The sequence below is a fragment of the Trichosurus vulpecula genome, chromosome 3 (genome assembly GCF_011100635.1).
Source record: "Trichosurus vulpecula isolate mTriVul1 chromosome 3, mTriVul1.pri, whole genome shotgun sequence".
NCBI lineage: Eukaryota > Metazoa > Chordata > Mammalia > Diprotodontia > Phalangeridae > Trichosurus > Trichosurus vulpecula.
Window position 1 is genome coordinate 253742613 of NC_050575.1, and position 14973 is coordinate 253757585.

The window sequence follows — 14973 nt, forward strand, 5'->3', positions numbered from 1 at the left end:
CTAGTTATGGAGCCTAACGTACTTCTCTTACAGATATGAGGATTCTCCCATAAGCATTTCCCAAGTATTGCCCACATGAAGGTGCCATCTTGGTAAGCTGATGGGGTCTGCAATAAACCAAACCCTCATTATGACAGTAAAGGAGGAATAACTAGTGACTTGTGAAAGAATCACCACCTATATATGATGAGGGGAGCCAGAGAGCATTTTGTTTAGGGGAAATAATACACTTCCTACATCTAACTTGGCTTGAGTTAACATGTAAATCCATGACTCTCCTAAGCACTGGAATAATCTTGTACTGTTTATATGTCTCACGTTTTATAGTTTCCAATATGCTTTTCAAACTGAGTTAAAACTGTGAAATAGGCAGTTATCAAATAAGTATATTAGAGCTCCCCTTAAATCTTCTAGTAATACTTACAATGCTTTGTACTTCCACAATGTGGTACTTTGCACTTTCAAAACACTTTACTAATTACTCAATTTGTTCATCTTAATCTCCTTGACTAGCCACATATTTTCACATATACAAAAAATGCTTTTCTCAATCACATATCTCTTTATGTTTTTCTCCATCTGCTGTCTCTTTATTAAAATATTACAAATGGACAGACCTCATGGGATATGACATTTTAAACAGTATATCAAATAAATTTAATCATTTGGTATAATTATCATATTTAATCCAATTAGCATGCTAATTCATTTAAACTGATTAGTGAATTTAAGTGGATGAATTTGATGGTTAAATTAAGTAAACATTATAACTCCCTTAAAAATCAAATTGACCTAATCCCATTGTACAGATAAGAAAACTAAGTCCATATATCAAGGTTAAAATTTTCTCATATCTGAAGGTATACCAGCTTCACTAGAAGTCAGACTCAGAAACTATAGAGAAGATCAGATAAAGTTAAACCCCAATCTAGAATACTACATACTTTTCTGGATGTCATACAGAAGGGAGGGCATTGATAAGCAATGAGAAGTGAGTAACCAGGTGAGTAAAGGGTTTTGTGATCCTGCTATATCAAATCCGATATATATTTAGTAAGCACCTGTGAGATATGTTAAATGTAGGAAATATGAACATGAAATATGAGGATTGGTTGAAGGAATTGGGAATGTTTAAATTGAAGTGGAGAACAATCATTTGTACAGGATAGAACTAGAATTCAGATCGCCTCGCTCTCAGCCTACACCCTCAGCCCCACCAGGGCTACTCCAGGATGCCTCTATAAACAAAGACTCTTAACAAGCCATGTTTTAAAGCTATGATATTTATCTTCACATATTTGAAGAACTGTTACATCCCAGAGGGATTGCAGTTTTTCTGCTTAGTACCAGAAGAAATAATTAGGAGTAATAAGTGGAAGTTACAAAAATGAAAATTTAGGCTTATTATGAGAAGAAAAAAAATTTCTAACAATTAGAATTGTCCAAAAGTTGAATGGACTGCCTAGAGAGTTAGTGGATTCATTCCTACTAGCAATCTTAAAGCAAAGACTGGATGACTACTTAACTGGTATACTGTAGAAAGGATTTTTGTTCAGGTGTGGTTTCAACTAGATGGCTCCTGAGATTCTTTGTTTCTATAATGTATTGCTACCTATAAGAAAGTGTAAAAATCAATACTTTAGTCTCTGTGGTTTCAACTGGATGCGTGTTCCCTCCACTGATAAACAATTCATCAATACTTTATTGTCTTTATAATCTGCCTCAGCCACAGAGGAGCTACATGACTCACCCATGTTCACATGCCCCTTAAGTATCAAGTGTCATGATCTGAATGATATGATCTTAGGTCTAGAAACAGAAGGAAAGTTGGAGGCATCTCGATCAATGCACTCCCAAGGAGACTGACTTACCCAAGGTCATAGAAACTAAGATCATATATTTAGAGTTTGAAGAGACACCATCCCAGAGGTCATCTAACACAACTTCTTTACTTTATAGATGAGGAAAATGAGGCTCAGGGGAAGATTAAGAGACTTGTCCAAGCTCATATTAGAAGTAATCATCAGAGACAGGATTTAAATCCAGGTCCTCTGATCAACAAGTGTTTGTTTCACTAATTCCAACGCCAGAACGCTTTCCACCATATAGCATGACTTCCGTTATTATTTGAATTAAGCTAGATTTTAAATGAGAAATATGGTCACTGGGAATGATTACTGATTTGCAGATTAATATCATTCAGCTGAATACCTGTTAAGAAAAAGAATCATAGAATTTCAGCTGACTCCAACTACTATAGTCATCATTTGCAGTGACTTATTAGAAAGACAATATGCAGACTGCAGTCTAAAGATACATCTTAAGTATGTATTAAATTTTGAATAGTGAGGACTTCCAAATCTTCCCTTTAAAAAGGGCTCAGAGGGGCAGCTAGGTGGTGCAGTGAGTACAGCACTGACCCTGGAGTCAGGAGGACCTGAGTTCAACTCCAGGTTCAGACACTTGACACACTTACTAGCTGTGTGACCTTGGGCAAGTCATTTAACCCCAACTGCCCTGCCAAAAAACCAAAAAAGAAAAAGGGCTCAGAATTTCCTGACCAACTCTTCATTTCCCACCAGCTGCCCTGCTTAGTTTCAACTCTATGAATATCATGCCTCTGCCCTAGGGTGCCCCCACTATATTGTAAGCTCCTTGAAGACAGGGACCATATTTCTTTTTTTTGTTGTTGTTGTTTGTATCCCCAGTGCTTAGCACAGTATCTATCACATAGTAGGCATTTAAAAATTACTTTAAAAACTAAAATTTTACAATTAAAAATTAAAAAAAAAGTTTATTAACTACTGACAATTCAAACTGATATTTATTCTGCTTTATAAAGACAAAAGCTATCAAAGAATAATCTTTTGAGAATAATAGTAGGAGTCAATGTATTTGGGTAATACTTTTTGCCTAATTCCAAGTCCCTACATTCAAACAACTTAAAAACTTGTCTCTACAATAAAGTCTCTTTCAATGAAGAGAAATGGTGACTCTCCTCAGACTCTAACTAGATTACAAATTCAACTGTACCTTCTTTTCTATGCTCCCTCACAAAATGTCTCAATTCTTTCATTTATATGCAATGTAGGTAATAGACATATCAGCTCCATTTTTAAAGTTATTTCCACATCCTTGGTATTTTCTGTTCATATCATTATTATTATTATTATTATTTTGTCTGACTTGTGATTTCATCCATGCAGGATTGCCAAGAAACTCAATCTACCAAAGGAGATGAGCTCCTGCTGCTCTTTAGTCTATATTCTTAGAGACTTTCTGGGGCTCTGAGAAGTTAAGTACTTCATCAGTGTCATAAAGTCAGTATGTAGCAGAGGTAGGGCTCTTAAACCAAGGACTTCTGAATCTGAGGCCTGCTTTCTATGTATTACGGAGTGCTGCCTCTCTTGCCATACATTATAAATACTTAAATAAGACCAAAATTCCCAACGATTGTGGCAAACACTTCTCTAGCATGTCTGGCCCAATTGTATCCTATTATGGTATTATATGTAGTGGAGTTATATCTTCCTTGGAGAACATGTCCTAAAATCAGTTCAAATGGTCAAAACAGATATAGTGAAATTTACTCTTGAGATTCCTTAAATTATCCATAAAGTATAGTACCTTTAAACAGTTGTAGCCAGAAAGAAGACCAGAGTCTCTTCAAGAGAAAGTAGTCTGTATTTGTGATCATACTGAGCTGAGATGGTACTTTAGAAACAATATAAATTATATTTTTCACTACACCCAGATAAACTACTCTTAGGGGAAAGTTGTCTATCTACTCAAAAGAAAAGAAAAAATAGTTAAAAACTTAGCTAATAGGAAAAGTGAGAAATAAGGGGGAAGGAAACTCCTTAAGGGCCTTGACATGTAGGTGTAGTTATCTTAGAGAGTGATTATACTAGTGTCTAACTGTCCCTTTCTGATGTTTAACTTAAGACAAGAGAGGACACATGCCAGTCATTAGAAACATAGCAGGAGGGCTTCAGGATGAGCAGTAGACAATCTCCCTGAGGATGACTGCTATTTCTACTCAGGATTGTACTGGTAATCGTAATAGCATGTACTTCTAGTAGTGTGCTTCTACTGATATACTTCTCACTGATGGGTTTAATAGGATAATCCCGCAATGGATTTAATAGAAGTAACATCTCTCATTTTATGCTAACATGAGATTATACATTCCCTGAGTGGAATCACCAGTACTATTTACACAGTTATTTTTGTCTTTTTTTTATTTTAGCCCATTAGGTAAAACCATATTCCTAAGTTAAATGTAGACATGGAGCAATTCATTGTGTATAACTGAGTCCTAAGTTATCTATTAATATGGACATCAGAATTTGTTCACAGTGGTCATATAACTTTTTTTTTTTCAAATTGTGTTTTAATTCAGATGACTGGTTCTGAAGAACCGAAATATAAAACTATTCCTTAACTTCCCCAAAATTTCAATTTTTATCATCAGTTCTGCTTTATACTTTCAAGTATGGACTCTTCAATGCTATCTACCACTTGTACTAACATGTTAATTAGATTAAATGAGATAATTTAATTACATTAAATAATACTCTTTTTTTGACATAGATAGTAATACCTTCCATGGATTGTCAGCATTGGTTAAATGTACTTTTCTGCACCCTAGTCAATGTCCAGATCTTTCTTTCTCCCTTCCCAAAACAGAATCCATTCTAGTCCTCCTTGTTTAGTCCATTTACAAAAAAAAAAAAAAAAAACACCTGCTTTCCTATTTGAACCTTTCTTTGCAGCTGTGTCTTAGGAGGACATCTACTTATAGAGAACTGCATGCCTGCCTACAAAAGTGTTCTCTGAAACTCTCAGCATAAGTATTCCTAAAGAATCTCTGTGATATCACTAAAAGCTGTTTTATTATAACTATAATATCTTGTGCTATTTCTAGGACAACCATACCCCTTGCATGTTGCTTCATATATCTATGAGTGTCTCATGCTTGTGCGGAGTGACTCATATGGCATCATTCTACCTGGAAGAGGCTAGGGAGCATGCCTATGGGAAAGTCGAAATGATGCAGAATCGAAGTATCCTGGAGAGACTGTTGAGCATTTGGTTAACTGGTTCCAGTTAGATAAACATGTGTTAAAGAGAAGTTCTTTGATTGGCCATAGGGGCATTTAAAAAGACCTATCAACTTCAGTCACTCCCTGTCTCATTTGGTGTCTCCTTTGCTCACTGATCCTGGTGAGAAACAAAGCTATAAGGGGGAAAGCCATGGGACCTTCTCTCCTGTGACACTGCACAGTCCTGTAAAAGGGCCTCAGTCTTTGAGCTCTACAGGTTGATGGACACAGAAGCCTCTGACTTTGTGAGTTCAAATGGTCAGGAAGGCACTTTGTTACTCCAAGTCCAGAGTCTGGGTTGCTGAGCCAGTGGAGCATCAATGCCTCAAGGAGCAAGAAGTGACCTTTAATGCTTCAGCCCAACAATAGCTGAGACATGGATTCACCCAGCAGACATATCACTTACAACTCTGAACTTGGTTGGACCACTGCTATGTAGGAACTAAGCTAAATTCTGAACCTACTCTTCCCAGAGGCTCAGGTAATACAAGGGAAAGTATAGCCCCAAGGTGTTTGGATAAAATGTGTATACGTTTATTCTTACTTTATCTTTGAAGTAAATATTCCCTTTGTAAAAGATAATTGATGTTAAGAGTTTAAATGGAACTGGAACCTAGTTACTGGCACCTAACAATGTGCACAAACGTGTTGGGGCTGGGATTGGGGAGGAACATAGCCAGTTGGAGTTCAAGTTGATGGAAGTAAAGGAGATAGTCTATAATCCTGAGGTGGTGGGGAAGGGGATGCAGGTTACCTGGGAAAAAGAACTAAAGTAACATTCCTATAGCTATAATTAAAAATTTCCTCCTTTTAATTTTCTTTCATAATTAATATTTACCTACCCAATTCAAATTAATAATTTCTTGAGGATTATACCTTCTCTCCATTACCCACATGTTTCTAGGTAATATGTCTGTGAAATTATCATAAATAATGGACTGAGAATTGTAGGGTTTTGAGCCTAACAATTCTCAGTTTTCTCAACTTAATCTGGGTTTCGGTGGGGTGGGGAATGGGCTTATTTAAAATAAAAGAAGTGTATTTTATAGTTGTATGATAAAATAACCTGTAAAATTGTGAATTTACTTTAATTTGTTATTAACTTCTTTGATTCATTCTTACTTAAAATAACATGCATTTATTCTTCTTCAAATGTTCTTACTACTTATATGCAGTTTCTTCATATATATAAGTACTCTGTGTGTATTGTATTTTTTGGTTGTCTGCTACACATAATTTAAGAAATACAAAAAATACAGCCTGAGAATTTAAAAACTCAGTGTTGTAAATAAACAGTTTTATGAAGCCACTGAAAACTCAGGCATGATTCTATAGGTTGCGGAGCACTGCTTTTGGATTGAACACAATTCATTTTCCATTTAGTTTACAATATGAGATGTTCACTTTGGAGAATCAATTCTGCTGTCTAATCGTATACCAAAACCATCTAAACAGTAATTCTACTTCCTAGCTGGATTACAATTCAACCTAACTATCTATAATTCAATCATATAACACTTGTTTTACATTTTTCATAGACCCTTTCTTCTCGTTATTTTAGAAATTATATATGCAAATGCTGTTTTAAAAAAAAGTGACGAACCACCTCGGTTTGCTCCTCATTACAAGTGATGCTTTTCTTCCCAAATATATTTAGACAGTCAGTCTCTTCACAGCAAGCTTTTTGCATAGCATTTTACAAGATATTTTAGCTCCTGCAGTGACAAAGGCCTATTTAGAAACTGCAAGCATAATTTACTAACCTGATTTATGAAGCAATTTATACAATCTAGCATATTTCCACTGTACAGGGGTGGATCTGTTTTGAGAAAGCAAGGATCTGTTACAATTGTACAACTTCACATTATTCCATTTCATGATAAGGGGGGGGAAAGTAGATTGGATAATTATCCTGCATGTTTTATTAAAGCTTTACACAACTGTTAGAAGTTAATGGGGCTCTTATTTTTTTCCCCTGCTGCCAAAATCTGCTCTATTGTAAGCTCTAAAGCACTTGATACCAGAAATCCAGCACAGAGAGAAATAAAAATGCCTGTCTTATAACAATATTATCAATAGCCCTCTATTACTATAGTTCAAGCAAATCATACATTAAAAATAAAAGCAACAATACCCTTGATACTCTGCTGTGAGGGAATCATAGCTGATTTAACAAGATATTCAAGGAACTTACATTAATAAAAGATACATTATGGTACAGTGGAAATAACAAGAAATTTAGAGTCTGAGGACTTGGGTTTGAATTGCTCTCCTTAGACCTACTACCTGTGAAATCTTGGGTAAATCTTAGGTGAATCCCTCAGGACAATCGGTGGCACAGTAATAGAGTGCAAGGCCTGAAAGCCAGGAAGACTCATCTTCCTGAGTTCAAATCTGACCTCAGACACTTACTAGCTGTGTGACCCTAGGCAAGTCAGTTAACCCTGTTTGCCTCAGTTTCCTCACCTGGAAAATGATGTAGAGAAGGAAATGGCAAACCACTCCAGTATCCTTGCCAAGAAAATTCCAAATGGAGTCGCAACACAGATGAAATGACTGAACAAATCCCCAGGCATCAGTTTCCTTTTATATAAAATGAGAGAATTCTACTAGATGGGCTCTCAAGTTCCTTTCTGCTCCAAGTCTTTGATCCTATGATATATGACCAAGAGCCAGTTCCAAAAAGATTAGTAAAAAAGACTTTCACCAAATGCTGCAAATCACTAATATTTATAGAACTGCCAAATAAAAAAGATTCTGAATTTTCACTCCAAATCCAGAAAATTGACAAATTTGACAGATTTTTATTTTTTTAAACAGGAGAAGGTAGTACTGTAATTTCTTCTGTGGATGGAAATTCCCTCAACTGATAGATATCAACAATCCATTCATAACTTATTTCCTTAGAGAGGTGCCTAGAGCACTGAGAGTTTAAAGGACTTGCCCATATTCATGCAGTCAGTATGCCTCACGGCCAAGATTTAAACCTTGGTTTTCTTGACTCCAGGACTATCCCTGTATCCACTATGAATAAATGAATGTTAAAGCCCGGATTATGCACTTATTATATTATAAGACCTGTCCTAAGTGCTAGGGATACAACTACAAAAAATCAAGATAATCTCTGCCCTCAAAAACCATACATTCAAATGGGAAACAAAAATATATAAAGGTGAGCAGGAAAAGATTGGAGGAATATGGGCAAATCTGAAAATATTGTGTCATGGTTTGGAAATAGGGGCCGAAAAGTGAGGCGAAGGCTGGAATCCAGGCAAGGTTAAGGTAAAATATCCCTATTAGACCTTAGCTTCAGGGGGAAGAGAATGAGAACACTAGTAAGAGCACTGAGATGTAATCTCATAGCAGAGATAAGAAACAAACACAAACATATATGAAACCAGAAATAATTGGTGCTAGAGAGTTTATGGAACACATAGAAACTGACATGATTTTGATGGAGCTGTGAATTTGTTCAACCATTCTAGAAAACCTTTTTGATTTATTTAAGGATGGCCATTGAACCATCTAGCTATTCCACTACTGGCCCCGTATTCCAAGAAGATCAAAGAGAGAAAGAAAGGCCCCATCTATCTATATACAAAAAAATCACAGAAAAGCTTTTTTTTAATGTTATGAAAAATAAAAACAAAACAAACCTGGAAACAAACTGGGTGCCCATAAAATAGGGGAAGGCTGAACAAATGATGGTACATGAACATAATGGACTATTATTGCACCATAAGAAATGATGATTATGAAGAATTCAGAAAGGCATAATAAGCCTAGCATACATTGAAGCAGAGCAAAAAAAAAAAAAAAGCAGAACCAGGAAAACAATTTACACAATGACTACAATGATTTAAATGAAAACACTAAAAGGCAATTGCTCCAATTAAGTGTAATGGTCAATTCTGGTCTGAGGTACTGGATGAATACATGTCCCCTCCTTTCCCTCAGATCTAAAATTTGGTCTTTTTCAAAGAGAGCTACTGTAGGACTATTTGTATCTATAATGTTGTTTGCATTGATTTGCTTTGTCAGTCAATTTTGCTGAACTGTTTTTCTTTGTTAAGAGAGTTTCTACACACTCTAAGATTATTGGGGGTGGGGGGGGAGTATCACTAACATTAGTTAATTATATTTCAATTGACCTTTATAAAATAAAGATTTATTTAACAGATTTCTCCTTTTTTTTTTTTTAGCAACTGAATGTAGTGATTTTAGGAGTTCTGGCTCAGCACATAATTAAATAACATTTGGGTTTTATTTACCTGGTGATAACAACTATTCAAATAATATTGGCCTAGTAAATTAGATCCCATAGAATTACCAATAATCACTTAGGAGGCTTAAGACTCAGTAAGAAAAGCTACTGGTCCAGTTACTTGGGCAGATGCCAAGGGCAAACTCTGTGTGTGTGTGTGTGTGTGTGTGTGTGTGTGTGTGTGTGTGTGTGTAGTGGATCTGTGTTGCTAAGAAACAGCAAAAGAATCAAAAATGGATGTAGAATTAACATGTCCATAATGTTTTAGGTGATTGGGTCAATAGTGCCCTGAGTAAAAGGTCAACTGGAAATTGTTTTCCTAGCGTTAATAACATAAATTGGTATGTATATAGCATTTTAAACTTGGCAAAGCATTTTAATGCATTCACACTCCATCCTCACAACAATCCTATGAGGTAAGTGCTATTGATAAGAGCTAGAGCTGGAAAAAAACTCCAGAGGTCATCTAGTCAAACCTGTTCATTTTTCAGATGAGTAAGTATCCTCTCCTCCCCTCAATCCAATCAGGAATCATCACATATCCCTGAACTTATATTCACCGATTCAACAAAAATTTAAAAATGTCTACTATGTGCTAGCTACTATGGGATAAAAGATTTTTTTAAATGCACAATCCCTGCTTCCATTCTCCCATGGGGTGGAGGTGTTGTATACAGATAAGTAAATAGAAAGTAATTTGCTAAGGAAGAAAACACTAACATCTAGGGAGAAGAAGAGAGGATTCATAAGCAAGGCACACCTTAGCTCAGCCTGGGAGACAAGGAATAAATAAATGAGGACATAGTTCATCCCATGAAAGGGGAACAGAGCCCTTCTGTGAACATATTGGGGCTAGAGATATAATAGTGAGCTTGGAGAAGAGCAAATACTTAAATGTGGCTGGAATTTAGAGTGTATCAAGAGAGGTAATATAAAATAAGGCTATAAATATAGATTGAGTTTGGACTCTTTAATGACTCAAAAACCACCCTTAAATATCTTACATGCCATACCTTAAATATCTAGAATCAGAGATGCTTTTTAAGTAGAGAAGTTATATACCAGTAGTATGCTTAAAGAAATTATTTTGGAAATTTTATGGGAAGCAGACTGGTGGGTATGAGGTGGGTGGAAGATATTTGAAGTGAAGAATGTAATTAGGAAGCTATTTAAAAAATTCAGGTGAAAAATGATGGGCCTCTGAATTAGTATGGTATCCATGAGATTATAAAGAGGAGAATGAATGTCAAAAGACAGAGATGAAAAAGGGAAGAGAGACTATAACACAGCCTTGGAGGTTATAGCCATGCTTAGGAGGTGGGAGACAGATGATGATCCAGTAAAGTGGTGAGTGTGGAGTGGTAAGATTGGAAGAAAGATAATCAGGACAAATGTCATGAAAGCCAAAAGAGAAAGTAAGCAGGAAGGGTCATGATCAATAGTATCAAATGCTGTGGAAAATTTGAGGAAATAAGGATTTCAGAGGTAAGAAACCATTGGTAACCACTTTGAGAAAAAGCTTAAATAGGCCGGTGAGTTTAGAAGGCAGACCATAAAAAGTAAGGAACATAGTTTGGGGTACATGATAACAAATGATCATAAGAAAGCTTAACTATTCAACTTTTATTTTAATTTTGTTTTCTCCTCCAAGGAATATTGTTCTTTGAATTGAGAAGGGCTGAATAAAAATGGCTAGCATGAAATGGACACATAATATAAGGAAGGTGACAGTTAAATGGCATAGTCATCAGGCCCAAACAAACTGATCTTTAGTGAACTGAAAGAACTAGCAGATGTGATTGAGTTTCTGACAGTGGTCTGTGAAAGATCTTGGAAGACTTTGGAGATCAGAATAGTGTTAGAGAACTAATGAAGGCCAAATGCACTAATCTTGGGAAGAAAAAAAAAAGGCAGCTGAATCTGCATTCGTTAGACCAACATATTAACAAAAAGGGTGGTATATGAGTATCCAGAAGGAGAAGCAGCGACTTCACCAGGAATAAGACATGCAAGGCTAATTTCTTCTTTTTTGAAAGATTATTAGGCCACTGCACTATGAAATTGCTGTCAATGTGGTAAACTTAGTCTTCAACAAATGAATTTGATGAAATCTCTACTGCTACAAATATGGATAAAGTTGAAAAATATGGGTAAGATAAAATACAGTAAAGTAGTTTTGGAACTGGTTGAATGACCCAAACCCAAGAGAAGGTATTAATGACTTGATGTCAACTTGAAAAGGAAATTCTTGAAGTGGATTATACCAGGTATTTTTCCTAGTCCCTCTACTGGTTAACGTTCTTATTAATTACAAGGATGAAGGTGAAGTTAACATGCTTACTAAATTTTTGGATAATATAAAGGGGGGTAAGATGGTAAACATAAAATAAACTCTGGTAGCATAAACATTCAAGTGTAATTAGATGGTAAAATGTTAGGCAATAGAGTATAGATCCAAAAAAAGACTGCATTAGTCTAGAACAGGCTAAATTGGTGGGGAAAAAAGAACTTTACTGGGGGAAGGCAGTGTGGTGCAATGGAAAGAAAAAATAAATTGGAATTAAGAGACCCTGTATTCAAATTTTGCCTCTCTTACTTCATACTGATGGGATGCTGGACAAGTTAATTCACTTCTATGAACCTCACATTCTTTGTTTATAAAATGAAAGGAGTTGGAAGTTGCAAAGGCTTAAGAACTCTGTTCAAAGCTATGACCAGGTGAGTCGAGAAGATTCATGACAAAACATTTTATCCTAGTTCAGTTAACAAGCATTGATTAAGTACTTATTATGTGCTAGGCACTCCTAAGTTACTCCCCACCCCCAATGGAAGTGATGGACTCATAGTGCAAACTGAAATACACACACACACACACACACATACATCACACATGTCCGATATGAGAGTTTGTTTTGCTTGTCTACACATAATTTTTACAAGGGTTTTGGTTTTTCTTTCTTTTTCAGTGGGGGTGGGAAGATATGAGGGTGTTAAAATGAATTTGTATTCACTAAAAAATTAAATTAAACAATAAAAAAGAGATGTTGGACCAGATGACTGAAATGTATTTATGATGCTTAGGTTCCAGTAGTCAATTTCATAAACAGAGGTTGGAGAGGCATAAGTAAATAATTTATCGTGTAAGACTTCAGTGGACTGAAAGCTCCATGTAAGTCAACAATGTGTCAATGTATCAAAAAAAGTATCATGCCATCTTGGTGTACACTAATAGATGCGGTATGTACAAAGAAAGGGAAGAAATAAGTCTGTCCTCTTCATAGCTTCAGTAGATACCTAAAACAGCCTTTATAATATGAACATTTTTATCTTATATGTACTTCTTCATGTATAAACATCATTACTTTATGATATATACATACTGATACATACCAGAAGTACTGTATTAAGTGTGCACCACATTTTAGAAAAAGCATAGAAAAGCTGGAAGGTATCCAGGAGAGAGTGACTAAATTAACGAAAGGTATTGATATTACTCCATATGAGAAATTGTTGAAGAAACTGAAGATGTTTAATTTGGAAATGAAAGTTGTAAGAAGGAAAAAAAATCATCTTCCAATATCCAGAGAGATAAAGGGATTAGACTTGATCCATTTGGCCCCAGAATGGAGAAGTACAGGCAATGTGCGAAGGTTATAGATTTCTGTTCAATGCTGTTCTGTTCAATTTCCTAACAATTAGAACAACACAAGTTGAAATGGGTTGCCTCAAAAAGTAGTGGTTTCCCTCCTTAGTAGAGCTATCCAAGCAAAAGTTTGATAGCCATTAGTTGGGAATATTGTAAAAAGGATTCCTTGTAACGTAGGGTTGGAACTTATGGACTCTGAAGTATTTTTCAGCTCTAAAATTCTCTGATTCTGGTTTTGGTTTGAAAAGTTATTGGATGGGATGCAAATGACACTCCCAAGGACTTTGTCAGTGAAAGGGAAAAGAGATATAGGTAGATAGCAGGAGGGCATTGAGGCCATCAAGATATTTTTGTTCAGGCTTAACTATCTGCTCTGAGAGGCCCCAGGATTGTTGTTTTCTTTACACACTTAAAACTGGAGATTTTGTCAATATCCCTATTGTTTGGGTGGTTTCCTTTAAAAAAAAAGATACCAGCTTTAAAAAAAAAGCACTTTTTTATTTTAACATAGACCTACTGATTTTAAAAAATATATATGTAGCATGCCTAATTAAAAAAGATCTTGTAGTTCTGCCTTGCCTTCTTATTTTTTTTCTCCCAGAACCCTTCTACTTTTCAGTTTACCACCTCCTCTTAGATTAATGCAAAGGAGAAATCTGATTTCCTGATGTATGATCAAAGAATGATAGATTTGGTGATGGAAGAAGCTGACTAGAAAAGCCACCTCATTTTAAGCCAATGTAATGATGGCTCCAAAGTTAAGGAACCTATAAAAGTCATATACTTTATACATTTCAGAGGTGGGATTTGAATCTAAGTCCTCTAAGATCAAATCTATTATTCTTCCCACAAGTATCACACTGTTATTCCATTTTACCCCCCAATGCCCAAGATAGCATGGAAAAGTACAAGAAATTAGATGACCCCAGACCTTAGATTCTGGGATCCCAGGAAGCTACAAGAGAATGAGAAGAGGAAAATGTCCCAAAGATGTGGGTCTCAAGGGAATTCCATGCTAAAAATGTAGTGCTTCTGATTGCTAAGTATAGATGAGGAAGTAAAAGATATGAAGAATTTAATTCATGGAGAAACCGCACAGCAAGGTTCTTTTGTGCAATGCAACAGATTTGAATGCAGGGTTTTGGGGAAGAAAGTCTCTGAGTTTCCTCAAAAGGAGCTCTATTATTGGTCCCGTCCTTGCCTATGAGGGAAAGCTTTTGTCCAAGATTATTGGAATGAGATTAACAGCCAATATGCAACAATGGAAAGGGATTACAGGAGCTCTACTAGGAGAAGCGTAAACATGACACCAACAGTAGACAAAGAAAATATGAAAGGTTGCTGTTAGCATCCTTCTTTGAGGAGCTAAGGGGAGAACAACAGGCTGAATAATGTGATGGCAGCCACCTAGTTAAAGATTATGACAAAATGATAGCTCCAAAAAGAGATATATCTATCGCGGCTATCCATTGTGGAGCAGAAGTGACTGAGAAGACAGAGAGATTGCTTCTCCCTTTCTCCAATAGGACTATTTTAGGGGTTCTGATGCAAGTCTGTGTTTTTGATGACATGATAAACTTAGGCATTCTTTAAGCCTTGTGAACCTCTGCAGTGATAAGGTAGTTTAAAACTGAAGTTCTCAGATTACCTGAGTATGGATGCATATCAGTCAAAGAAGTAGAAGTCCCATATTATCTGTGTCTAAAGGAAGACCATGACACTTGGATTAGCTTTTTAAATTAGAGAAACAATAAAAGGAACAACAGATCCAACAAGGTAGGAGAAAATTTTTGTTTATCTGCTTTGTCTGTTGTGTGAACCTAGTGCTCCTTTTCTTAGAAAATACATGTATAAGTGGAAAATTAAGAAAGGACAAAATGGGAAAGACGGCATGTAGAGTTTTTCCTCCTTAATTGTTGCATTCTCTTTATCTCCTCTCTTTTAACAAATATATACAT

At 35.9% G+C, this 14973-nt stretch overlaps 1 protein-coding gene across 1 annotated transcript in view; it reads right to left on the reverse strand.

Annotated features, from left to right (window-relative positions):
• Positions 1–14973, reverse strand: part of LOC118843733 (CUB and sushi domain-containing protein 1-like) — a 2679416-nt gene that overhangs the window by 1033076 nt on the left and 1631367 nt on the right.